The sequence below is a fragment of the Aptenodytes forsteri genome, unplaced genomic scaffold (genome assembly GCF_000699145.1).
Source record: "Aptenodytes forsteri isolate BGI_AS27 unplaced genomic scaffold, ASM69914v1 Scaffold119, whole genome shotgun sequence".
In the NCBI taxonomy this organism is placed as follows: Eukaryota; Metazoa; Chordata; class Aves; order Sphenisciformes; family Spheniscidae; genus Aptenodytes; species Aptenodytes forsteri.
The window spans coordinates 11,912,723-11,925,695 of NW_008796165.1; the positions used below are offsets into that span (position 1 = coordinate 11,912,723).

Consider the following 12,973-nt stretch of genomic DNA (forward strand, 5'->3'; position numbering starts at 1 on the left):
TTAAACTTACTTTAATAAATTTAAAAAAAATGTTAAAGCAGTACCTTTAGGCCAAACTTTTATAGGAAGTCCAGCTACTGAATAGGATGATGTTACCCAAAATACTGGTCTTTGAAGGGATAAAAATCAGCTTTTGACAACTATAGCTGCTTCTGCAGCTGCAGGGAGAACATTTTCTTCATGTCAATTTATATTTCATTTCCTTCAGCTCAATAGCTGATTCATTCAAGTTCAGACACTGACGAGGAGCTGAGATGCAGGAATGTTTGTTTTCTCTCTCCCAAATGATGAGAGCAGATCAGCATTAAAGCATGATCCACTACTTCTAAATTCTCGAGGGACAAATGGTGGCAAAACCATCGGATTGATTAACTCTGGGCATTTTTCCTTTGTCAATAATTTATCGAGTTTTAAAATACAAGATATTTACCTTTATTTCTGATACATCTAGCAAATTTCACACAGCTTGAGTTAGCAAATAAAATGTCTTCATAAAGCTAGTGGTTTGTGATTTTGCTTGAATTACAATTTTCATCCAGAAACACTTTGTCATGAATCACAAATGAAAAAGTCATCACAGTAATTGGAAAGATCAAGCAGCATATCCTAAGATGATGCAGGGCAAACAGGGACAGATAAAAGTCCCAGTGTCAATGGGGAGACAACAGAGGCTCTGCAGCTTTCACGGGTCCCAGTGATTTAAATTACACCCACTTGCTCAATCCTCTTTGGTTAAGCTGGAGTTCAAGCCTTTTAGAGCAAAGTATGAGATGATTTATTAAAGAGGATCTATTGCCTCCTAGTATCTTCTCTACAGACCTAGACAGCTTCTTAATGTGTATTAAGTCACATTATTTACATGTATATGCAATCTATTACCTGCCTGTTCCTCATGAACAAGTACCAAATGTCCTGTCCTGCTGGTGAACAGTGAGACTGGACCTCTCCTAAGGAACATAACTCCCTGCTACAAATGCAGAACAAGTTTTAAAACATATTATTTAAATCAAAACTAAGAAGCCTGACAATTTAAATCACTTCTTTTGATTTAATTAATTCTCATAAATGAGGAAAAAAAGAAAGAAAGAAGGTTCAAACATTGCCAGAAAGATGAAAAGTTTATCCCACCAGTATGCACATAGGAGATGGATCTCCAGATTGCATCCAACTGGGAAAATTGATCCACCATGACTCTCGTCCTTTGTATCACCCCATGTGCTGGAGCCTGGGCAGCTGCATACATCAGCTCTGTGCCAAGACCTTCAGCATCCATTGCACAGAGATGCTCAGAGGTGATCCTGGCTGATCCTCCCTCCAGACACCCATGCCTGCCTGCAGTCCCTGCTGCAGCTCTGGGGCTCGCTGCTCACCCGCATAATCTGGACAGAATAGGAAGGGAAGATAAGGGAGAGATTATTTCCAAGTGTAAGTGAAAATTAAGCAAAAATGCTATTTGTCTTCATATTCCAGCAACGCACTGTCCCTTCCCCATGACAGCAGTGCGGGAACCTGTGTTACAGACAAGTCATCTTGACTGCTACCCTTAAAGAGACACCATACTTAGAGTCAGGCCCTTATTTGATTATCATGGTCAATTGATCAGTACCTGTTTGTATCTCTCTGGGGTACAAATGCCTGTCAGAAAGTAGACAGCACACTAATTTTGCATTATTAAGCATGTTCACCTGTGGCTTCCAGTCATACTCAATTTTATTTCCAGTCACGTTGAATTTTATTACCTGATCTTTTCTTTTCCCATCAGCCAAGATAAAGATATTGTACCATCAAGTGAGAGTCAACTTTCCAGAGAGAATTCCAGTTTTTCATTAATTTTCAGGGTCCACAGATAGCTAGAAAACTAAATAGTTCAGGAAAAGACCAAAGCATTCAGCCAAAGTGTTTCATGGGACTTAAAACTTAGGTATTGAATACTCACATTGTTGTTTACAAGCCTGATCAGTCCATAGTCATCATGGCACACCATGGCTATGGATACCCACCAGGGAAAGGAAAGCTCGTAAGGAAATTAATGGAGATGCAGCTTCACCAGATGCCCAAACCCACAGAGAAGAATGTGAACACAAACCAGCCACAGAAACATATTAAAAAGAAAAATGTTTCCATTTTCACCAAAAATCATGTTTTATATTCCTGCCATAAAATAGATGAAGATTCTCCCTGCGTGAGCTGGAATTGTGCCCTACAGCACTCCCCACTCCCTGCATCCCCAGGTGGCACACCAGAGCACAGGCCACTTTCTGATCCTACAAATAAAATCCTAGTTATAAATAGCATTAATTAAATAATCAGAGTCATGGTATGCAACCAGGCATCACTGATTGCCCTGGTCCTGCGTGGCCTGCTTGGAGCAAAAAATCCCCTGAATTACTCAGGCTTCAAACACAACCTCTAGGAAGAGGCACATTTGAAAAACAGTAAGATGACAGGGTTCATGGAAATAGCAGCAGACATTTCTCTGTATGCAGATAATTTCAAAAGGTCTGTACTTAGAGACAATAATAAGGAATGGCAAAAAAACCCCAGCCTTTCCCAGTTTTGTCTACATGCTAACTCCCAGTTCTGCAAAGACTTAGTCTCATGGTTCATCTCTATAAACAGGGCTTTTCAAATTGCCTGCGTTCTACCCCAAATCCTGCAGCCAGTCCTTCCTGTTGGTGGGTTTCCAGCAGCCCCCAAGTTCAGAGGGGGTCTTGGTTTTACTACTGACTAGTCACCAGCTGAAACTTAGGCCATATGAATGGGGCCCAATCTGGCAGCCTTATTAACACAAATGATTTTTATTCTGCACGCCTGGGTAAGCCATGGGCACATGCCTGCAAGATCAAGGCCTTAGTCATTAATAACTTTGGCAATCGTTTCACCTAGAAGCCACATTCTGTCTACACAGAAATCTTTCCGGGAATCTGGTAAAAAGATTGATGAAAATTAAACATCTACTTAGTGAAGCTGAAGTAACCAATATATGATTAATACTTTCCAATTATATTTCAGTACAGTACATTGCTGAGTTTGTTATTACCTGCACTCTTAACACTCCATCTGCAGTGTTAAATCCATCTGTTGCTGAAAATATGACTATATCTTCAAGGGTTTCTGAATCATCATGCTGGTACCTTTTAACATAATTATAATGAAAAGCGATATTCATTATCCAGCGGAAATTAGAAACCTATAAATATGAGGGGAGGGGAGCAAGGAAAGAACTGAGGTCCAGCATTGCCCACTTTCTCAATTGATCACGTTGGCTGCTCCCACTTAAAATATTGCTCTGGAATCTGGATTTAGCACCATCAGTCCCACTGGTTTCACTCGTGTTTCGCTAATGCCTGTCACAGGGACCTGGTCCCTCAGCTTTATTCTGCCAGACGGAGGTGGACAAGAGAAGTGGCTTCATGACTGGCATCCACATGGAGGTATGGAGACAGCAAAAACCTAAAGAGTATACACCAAAGCTTCTGGTGGGGCAAGACATCAAACCTTGGGAAGTCCTCACCCGTACAAGGAAGAATGGCTGTGCTGAACCAGGTCTTCTTACCACATGGATTGTCACCCAGCTGAGATGGCAAGAGAAAAGCTCCAGCCATTTCTACCTTTGAGAAGTATTTAAAGTAGAGGGTGCTGTTTCTAAACACTTGGTTAAATTGACAGAATAAATGTATCTCATTTTTATGCATATATCTTAGATGTTAAGAAAAAAAACCCTCTTTAGTACAGCAACAGCTGGTTTAAATGTGCCTGCAGGTAACAGAAGGGAAAGCTTATGCCACAGTCTTCCCTGATCTCTGCTCCCCTCCACCTCCTTCCCTCTGCCCTGTTACGATTCCTCCTCACAAAATGAGAAGGTTCCTTTTTGAAACAGTTTTTTAAAAAACATGAATTATCAGATACCATTACACAGTTATGGATAAGATATAGGCTTCACTTTCCCCCCAGATCTCACAGCAGAATGTCTATTTTTGAAACTCTGGGTAGTAATCAGCAATGGAGATTTTTAAAGGAAGAACCCAAATTCAGCAACTGGTTTTAAAAGCCTGCAAACAAAGCTCCTTCCACCATGGCAAGTCCATGCAGACCAGTGAATCCAGACAGAGGAGGTTTCTTAATTAGAAAAAACTTTCAGATCCTCATGGGAGCACGAAGCAGGGTTTTACTTTGCTGCAGCCAGAGGGACCCTACCAGGATCCGACCACTCCACCAGTGAACCTGCCTGCTGTTTGGGGCTAGAAGAGGTCCTCTGATGCTAAGCAAGTGTGCCTGCACTTTTGGAATAGGAGGACTTTTCCTCCCCCAGGTTCTGCCCTGCAGATCTAAAAGCTTGAAATGCATGTTAGCAGATCCAAAGGCTCTGCAAGTCCCTATTTTAGAGCTTAACAGGACTGCCTGGAGTCTAACTGGCACAAGCAACCATTTCCAGTCCTCTGATGAAAAGCTTGTACTTAAAAGGATGCAGAGTCCAACTTGCAAGACTAAAATTTGATGAAAGATCATTCAAACTACCAGGTGAGCCATAACATTTTTGACCTGCCACCATGAATCAAAGCAGCGAGTAGAAAAACCAGCTTAACGATATATTTCTTCCCATCATACTACTGATAAAATACAGCCCACTCCATTGACTAAACTGTAAGCAGATAACGTGCTGTTTAGTTCATCTCTCTTGGCCTCTAACTTCAGTGGGAATGAAAAGTTTTCTTAATCTGCCTGCCCCAGAGAGGTTTTATGCCTCTACAGCCCTGTACTGCCATCCTCTATCAGATAACGAGAATAGCGTGGGGACCTTAGGAAACCGCAGACTATCCACATGGCATAAGCTTATGAAGAAAGTTACCTCTTTCTTAGGAGCAATTCCTGACTCCTGGTTTAAAAGATGGACAAAAAAAAAACCAAGGAGGAAATGGCTACCTGCTTCTGTCCAAGGGTGTTGAGTCAGAAGTGAAGCTGCTGTGACTTCTCAGCAATACAAGAGCACAAAGATGCTTTTCTCTTTGACGTTAAAAGCGGGGGGTGAGTGGGATCTTTCTTACCCCACTGTGGTGGTTTTTGAGGCTTATGGATTACTGGAAACAAGCTTTCCCATATCTAAAAGAAGTCCACAGGGTTAATAGCCAGAGTCACACAGCCAAAATGTGAGTTTGAGAAAGACAAGAACAAAACCAAGCAAAAAAGCACTGTAGATGAATTGCAATACTTCCACAGAAGAGAAAACGGGCTCAAAGTTTTAAAAAAATCCTCCAGAAAAAGCATAGCAATTAAAGCTACTGAGCTCACTAAAGAAGCTTCAGTATTGCTTTCCCCTTACCAAGCTTTTATTGTTATTCTTTGGAATATAATTGGTGATCATTTTCTACTTGGAGTCTGACAGAAATCTTACAAGTTACTAGAGCTACTTGAAAAAAATGAATAGGTTTAGCTTTATTTCTCCCCATGAACAATTTGCTATTGGAAGCAATGAAGTCTCTTGAACGCCTCCAAGGCTTCAGCTGCCTATTATAATTTCCCAAATAATCCTCTCATATGGTTGTATATTCTTCACTACAAGTATACTCTCACTTTCTCACTTCTTTTCTACTTTCCTGCTGTTCTGGACAAATTGGTCTTAGGGCAGAGTTTAACCATTTAGCTGAAGAATATAGCCTTAAGCATTATAGGCTTTACACAGTGTACTTAAAATTCACTTTCCACAAATATTCATTTAATACTGGTGTGAATTTTGCTGATCCCCTTAACATACCTGGGATTTCAGTACTTGCTAAAACACTTAGCAAAGAATACATGCACACATACAAACTCCAGATGGAATAAATTCGATGAATAATTCACATTTGTGTAGAAAATGCTTGCCTGGCTACTTTCAAAGAATGCAAGCATCTTGAACAAGCTTTATGCTCTGACTTTGGCAGGGACTTGCTTACCAAACGGTACAATGCAAGAACATTTCAAAACTATAGGAGGAAGTCAGGCAATAAGTGTGTGGAACAAGCTGTATAGCTTATTATCCAGCAAAGGAATTGGCAAACCTGGATTTTTCAAGCAATGTCATGAAAAGATCTCACTAAGGTAGAAGACACTTCATACAGTGAACTTTCCTGCCAGATGTGTCAAAGTGCTGGCAGGGAACAGAAACAACAGCGTCATGTACAGCTCACCATTTTCATTTTCTAGTGAATGATGTGAGATGTGGGGTTTGACTGGTTTGGCACAGAAACTGCAAATCTCTTACTGTACAGAGAGTCAGGGGTGAGCATAACTGTTGCTGCCTGTCATGGTAAACACACACCCGGGAGCTTATGCAGGTCTTTGGAATATATAGCTTGTCCATTATCAAAAAGAAAAATGCTTACATTGCTGGAAAGCACTGGTGTCCACACAGGACAAATTTCAGTGAAACACCAAGAAAATCAGTGATTTTGTCCCCCTTTTGCAAGGATCATAGAGAAGGTCTCAAGTACATGCACGTTGTTCTCTGCAGTGAGGCTGCACGATGTTCAACTCCCCCTTAAAACGGTCTGAAGTGAGACTGAGAAGGTCATGCCAGACTTCTGTCTGGACCTAAATTTCTACTTTTGTGCTCGTTTCGTGTATTTTAATGTAAAAACTTAGATTCCAATAAGCATCATTTTTTCTAATGCCTCTCCCAACATCTGTTTATGGAAGCAGAGTTTTTTAAAAATGGTAATAATGATTGCAAATGATGTCAGATGCTCTTTTTGTTTACCTGAAAAATGTCAGTTCAGAAGTAGTAGGACTCATTTTGTTTGGTTGGTTTTTAGGCGGTGAAAATTAGCTTCCCCACACTGCAAAAATATGTAAAAGGGAAAAATGGATGTTAGATCTTTTCCCTATCACCTTATAAAGTGTAATTCAGCTCGACAGTTTCATATGTACGCGGGAGAAGTGTGAGAGAAACAATGTATAACAGTGTACAGAAGTTAATTGTCTGGAGATTGGGTGTCTGGAAAGTGGAGGTGATGCCTTGTTATGGTGCTAGTTTCTTTCACAACGAGTTGTGTAGTTCCAGGCTTCCTCTGGCTCATGTAACATAAGGCATCAGTCTTGAAGGTGGCTGAAAAATGTGGAGATCCAGCATACGGTATTTGACCACTAACTGATCCCACTATGCATCTACCAGCTCGGCTCTCAGCTCATCAATTAATAAAAATTATCTTTCAATCTTGACATTTCTATTCATTTTCTATATTTGTTTAAGTGTTCCAAAGAAGCAAACAAATTGAATCAGCATACCAAAAGAAAAGAAAAAAAAAATCAATTGGTCTTTTTCCTTTTGCTCTTACCTATTTTAATACTGCTGAAAATCCAGAGCAACTCAGTTGATTTTAATCAAGTCATTAATATAAAACAACAATTGGATGTATGAAGCATCATGTTATTTTTATTACTGGTGAGTGGTTTCAGCCTTCTTATTTCTGCGAAATTTCCCGCTATGCAATATCCTTCTGCATGGCCTTCAAATCTTCTGAATGTTATGTTATCTCAAAAAAAAACCCCAAACCGCCATATTTATTTGAGCATCAAAGATTAGGAGGTTCTTCACTATCAGATAAAATGAACTCAAATGAGTCCTGAAAAATCTCCTCTCCAAAGTGATGATGGTAAACAAAGCTGTAGAAGAGATCCCTTTGCCAAGCACATTAGCACAGGGATATCTTAAAAAGACAAGATACATCACAGATCATTTTAGGCAGTCATTTGCTGTTTTTCTCTTCTCCCATTAGTCCTCTGTTAATTCCAGCCCAAGGTAACCTCATTCATCATACCACAGGGGCAATAACTGTTATGCATTGTTAGCTGGTGCAGACAACTTACTCCCACGCTCCCAAATGTTAGTCGCTCCGTTGTCGAGCGGTACCAGGAGACTGTAACCTCCACAGACCGCAACACCCTGCCTGGCCCATCTGCAGTGTATTCCTTGATAACCTCTCCGGCACTTTTTGGCTTGGTTATTTTAGAGAGAGTATAATCATCACTTGAATAAAAATCAGAAAACATCAACATAGGTGTTTCAGTAAGAACCATCTCTCCTTCTGCAAGCTTGAAGATGACACTGCTCACCAGGAATGGTAAGCTGTCATCTTTGGGTGGGATGGTAATGGGAAACTTGTGCCTAATGCTTTGCCTTCCATCAAATATTCTTAAAACAGCCTAGTCATTGGTTGTGTCACTATCATCATGCTGGTAGTAGGCAAATGCATCCTTGATGTTTTTCAACTGCGCACTTGAAGCTTTTGCCTCCTGTTATATAAACGCAGGAAGAAAGTTACCATGTGCTCTTTCTATCAACATAAATTACCAATAACGTTTTCACATTTAAGCAGATGAGACACACGTCTTCTGTTCACTGTGTAAAGGCTGGATCCATTTAAAACCAACAGGAGCTTTTTCATTCACTTCAGTGAACTCTAGATCATGTTCCAAAGAAATGACACGATTATTTTTTCACCCTCAGATATACATTGGGCTGTTCTTAGTAACCAGCCTGAAGTCTGCATACTCTCACTGCAGAAATTGCTATAAAATTCTTTTGTTTTCCAAGGAACTTCTGTTATTTTTTCTGGAATACATGCAAAAGAATCAAACGTTGCTTAGGAAAATTATGAAGATAAGTTTTACAAGAGAAATCATGCTTATATTTTGTAGGCATTGCATTGCATCCCATAGCTTAACTCGCATCTGATACAACATACCCCGCACTGCAATCCATCCATGTTGGGGACCTTCCATCACTAAGAGCTGGACAGCGTTCAGGTTATCATTGTCAGCAGTCTGTAGAGCATCCTAATAACAGGACACGACTGTCCTACAAAGCCCAAACCTATGATACACATACATATTACAACTGAAGACTGATCATAAGGATTTGCATTACTCTTCTCAAAGAGGTACACAGCAAAATACAAGATGCTAAACCCTGTCTTACATCCAATTTAAGCAGTTGATTTGGGGAAGGCAGGTTTTATAATGTTTATTTGAGCCTGGAGGAACTATCCTGTTACCACACCAATAAATGTTGAGTCTAATACCACAACATTTCCCTGTATCAAGGGAATTCTCATGGCACTTGTGTCTGCAGCAGGTGAGGAAGAGCGACAGCTTTCCCTATTTAGCCAGCCTGCTTGCTTCATGCCAAGTCTGCAGGAGCCTTGGGTCCTTCCAGACCAATATGTTAAACAGGTGATTTGACCTTTAGGGTAGAAACATAATTCAAAACCAGAAAGAAAAAAAAAAATGTGTGCAACTAGGCCCCAAACTGGTGGATTTCCAAACATACATATTTTTTTCATTTCTGCCTTTTTAATCATCTTCATTGTGACGAGGAAAAGGTGCAAGATTAGGGTAACAGTAAAGGAGAGGAAAATTTCTAAAAAATTACAAGCCAGAAAACAGAAAAGCGCTGAACTATTCCCCTTCCCTCCCCACCCCAAACCTTCTCCGAGTAAACTTCCTCCTTAAATTTAAGCAGAGGGTATACATTTTCATAAAAAATACAATTTAAAAAAAATTACACTGCTGTGTGTAGTACTACCTTTGGAGTACTCTTAGCAGAATAGATTTTAAGTAAAAGATTTCTGCTCAGCAAAAGTTTCCAGGGGAAGTACGTGCACATGAAACATGCACTGGATTTGTGTTTTCCCAACATCATAGAAGATCATAGTAGACTGACTGCCCAGTCACATTCTTTTAGACCACATAAGCAAACCCTGAGATTGCAGTGCATCCTTCTGTTCTCACCCCGGATGCTAAAATTCTCTTGACTTGTGAAAATGTTGCTAGATTTTATTTTGCAAGTCAACAAACAGCACTGAGTGTCTTCAAAACAACAAGAGTCCAGAAAAATGCCTCCTATTTAGAGGTCCTACACACTTGGGAGGCTCCAGAATCACACTTGAATTTTCCACATCCTAAAAGGTACTTGAGTATCTAAATTCCTTTTTGCTTGGAGGAACTAAATGCAAAAGTACTTTGAAGGATGTGTCTTTAAGTGCCTGTAAGAACTGTAACTACAGTGATACAGCTGGACGGAGCAGCGACGCTGCAGGTACAAATAAGAACAAGCCAGACACACTGTCATTTACCGCCTAGAATTCCAGGTATGTCAATACTTAAAAAACTGTGAGCAATAAAGTATTTATCTTATCTAATCCTCAGAAGCCTTCAGAGTTTATCCTTCAGCAGTTTGAAGGTTTGACTATTGCTAAGCAAACAAATGTACATCTCATTTGCAGTGAGGTAACTCCACTAGCAGAATTAGCGCCAACGGAGAAGGACCATGTCCAAGGTATATTTTTAAAAACACTCATCAGACTTCAAAGAGCCATAACTCCACTGTCCCAAACGTACCTGCACAGACATATTAACATGCACTCGAAAGCACCGTAAGCTCACACATTGAAGCAAGATCATATATAACCCTTCACAGCCATGTTCCACCCAACCTTAGGAGCATCAGTCTTCACACTTCTTTTTGAAAAATGGACTGCAACAGGAAAACTGCTCATGAACACGGTATCAGTTGCTTGAAACTCAGCCTAGCAAAACATGCAAAACAAACACTCCCCGAAAGATTAATGCAGCATTTGCTGACTGGCAAGCTTGCTTTGGATGTAGTACAGCAGTCCTGACTGCAGACAGCCAGGCTCCATTACTTCATAGACCTGTCTCCCAGCATGAGACACGTCAGATGGCATGTAGCAATTCTCATATCATACAAATCCTGCCGAGTGAAGGATGTAATGGTCTGCATATGGTTCTCCAAATGGGTGAAGTATCCCTGCAGTGGGGGGTTAGCAACATGCAACGTTACTTTGTCCTTCGGCATTTCTCCATCTTCAGCGTCTTGAACCATGGCTGTAAGTGCACAAGGATGAACTGATCAGCTTCTAAGATGAACGTAGTCATAAATGCAGCTTGACGTTGTGTTTGTAATGGCTCCCTTTATCAGGACATAAGTCCAAATATTTTCTGTTTACAAATAAGAAAACCCAGTGAATCTTTTACATACATATTAGCAGGAGCATGTGAATTCCCAAAGGCAAGTGCATGCACATGTGTGGGTGTGTATAGATAGACATCAAGAAACTCTTAGATGCATAACAAGTTACTGGGATAATGCCATAGAATTAACAGCTAAACACAACAATTATCTTCTAAGCTTTGCCTCAGACAGTCAATAATCTTGTCCCACTTGATGTTGCTGGCAAAATTCCCATTCAAAAGGGCAGGATTCTCCGTTAACCTCTTGAACAACTGCACAAAGAAGGGTGATACATAGGTTAGCATAGACACACAGAGCAATCCAATCACTAATTTGCCAGATTTTGGCACTTGTATTAGTTATGTCAGTTAAGTGTAGGAAGACATGGCATGAATGATAAGCCCTTGAAAACTTCAAAAGCCCAGCTTGTGCTCGTTCATCCAGACAACTTGAATTCTGAATGGGAAAGACGCATACACTCTCCACAGGGATGACAACCCACGGGGTTTTCAAAATTCACAGAAGTGATCTTGTTTGTGTGAAAAGTGCCCATAGCTACTTCTGATCAAGATCCAGCCAGCAGGCAAAAAAAAAGTTAGCAAGCTACCCCCCCTCTACTTTTTATAAATAACATAAATTCAATTCAGGCAGGCAATCTCAGGTACTTTGTATAGCTAATAATGGACAGTGATTGTGATAGACCACTATTTCCTTTTTGTGTCATTTAGTCATGGGAAAGCACTTCAGACTGCTGATCATAAAAAGATGTGATGAGTCCAGGTACCAGGAAGCCACAACATCCCAACTCATGCCCAGCAGCGCAACAGCAGTCAATAAATCAGTACAGCTTAGGTGCAGCTGGCAAGACCTTACTACTTTTCTAGAGAATCATTAAATAGATGTCAAACAGCCAATATCTGCTCTCACCTGTGATTTCTAATGGGGTTGTCATCCATCTTAGGTGATGGGGGGCTTTGGTACTGGTATTGTAGACCCATACCCAGGAAATCTTCACTGTTACTCTTTATACTACATATTTCTTTTGACCCTGGATGACAGGCCCCATTATCAGGGCAACGTAGTTTGGTTTGGCTAACTAAAGGAAACAATTCACAAAGGGCTTTATTTCACATTTAAAGAAGTTACATCTCAACTACTGCTAAAGCATCTTGTGATGGACCAGTCTGACCACTCTTGTTTAGACAATAATAACAGTTCTGGATAACCCACCCTAATAGAAGGAGGAGGAGAGGCAATATGTGTCTAAATACAAACTGAAGTATGAAAATAAGCTTATGCATCAGTGTCCTGCACAGAGTCTTTGGAAATGTGTGAGTGTGTACCTTCAGGCACATGCTTAGGGTTTCTGGCAAACCTTACCAGTATCAGTACAAGGTGAGCAATTCTACAGAAAAAAAGTAAAATTTGAAAGAAGTTAATATTTGAAGTTAAAATATTTTATCCTGTGTCCTGGTTTCAACGGGGATAGAGTTAATTTCCTTCCTAGTAGCTGGTACAGTGCTGTGTTTTGCATTTAGCGTGAGAACAATGTTGATAACACACCGATGTTTCAGTTGTTGCTAGGTAGTGTTTACACTAGTCAAGGACTTTTCAGCTTCCCATGCTCTACCGACTGAGAAGGCTGGAGGTGCACAAGAAGCTGGGAGGGGGCACAGCCAGGACAGCTGACCCAAACTGGCCAAAGGGATATTCCATACCATGTGATGTCATGCTCAGTATATAAAGCTGGGGGAAGAAGAAGGAAGGGGGGGGGACGTTTGGAGTGATGGCGTTTGTCTTCCCAAGTAACCATTACGCGTGATGGAGCCCTGCTTTCCTGGAGATGGCTGAACACCTGCCTGCCCATGGGAAGCAGTGAATGAATTCCTTGTTTTGCTTTGCTTGCATGCGTGGCTTTTGCTTTACCTATTAAACTGTCTTTATCTCAACCCACGAGTTTTT

General features: G+C 40.6%; 1 pseudogene; it reads right to left on the reverse strand.

The window, feature by feature from the left end:
- The window catches only part of LOC103905759, a 106,163-nt pseudogene that overhangs the window by 88,666 nt on the left and 4,524 nt on the right, over positions 1–12,973 (reverse strand).